We start from the raw sequence: 345 nt of genomic DNA, 5'->3' as shown, positions 1-345 counted from the left end.
CCCCCCCCTCTAGACTTGTACCCCATCCCCTTGGGACCAACAATTGGTATCAGAGCAAGTTCTCTGATCGATATAAATCTTTGTTTATATTGCCTAGAGATCCTTCTTTGAAAAAATCCTTTAAAAGTTTTCAAAGCACGAGATAATTTTCAAAATGGATAGCATGTTGTCGAGACATCTCCTTTTTTATCTTAGCAGGTTTGACGACTGGAAAACACGCATGCTTGCGTACTTATCAGCCCTCCATGATGAGATGGCCGAGGTTATAACTTCTGGACCAGTCAAGATCCTAATGGTTAATACTGCTGCAGTTCAAACCCAAGAAACACCAAAGTACATCCCAAA

Source organism: Ipomoea triloba, chromosome 5 (assembly GCF_003576645.1).
Source record: "Ipomoea triloba cultivar NCNSP0323 chromosome 5, ASM357664v1".
NCBI lineage: Eukaryota > Viridiplantae > Streptophyta > Magnoliopsida > Solanales > Convolvulaceae > Ipomoea > Ipomoea triloba.
The sequence above is the reverse complement of the archived record's forward strand: the minus strand, read 5'-3'. Positions refer to the sequence as shown.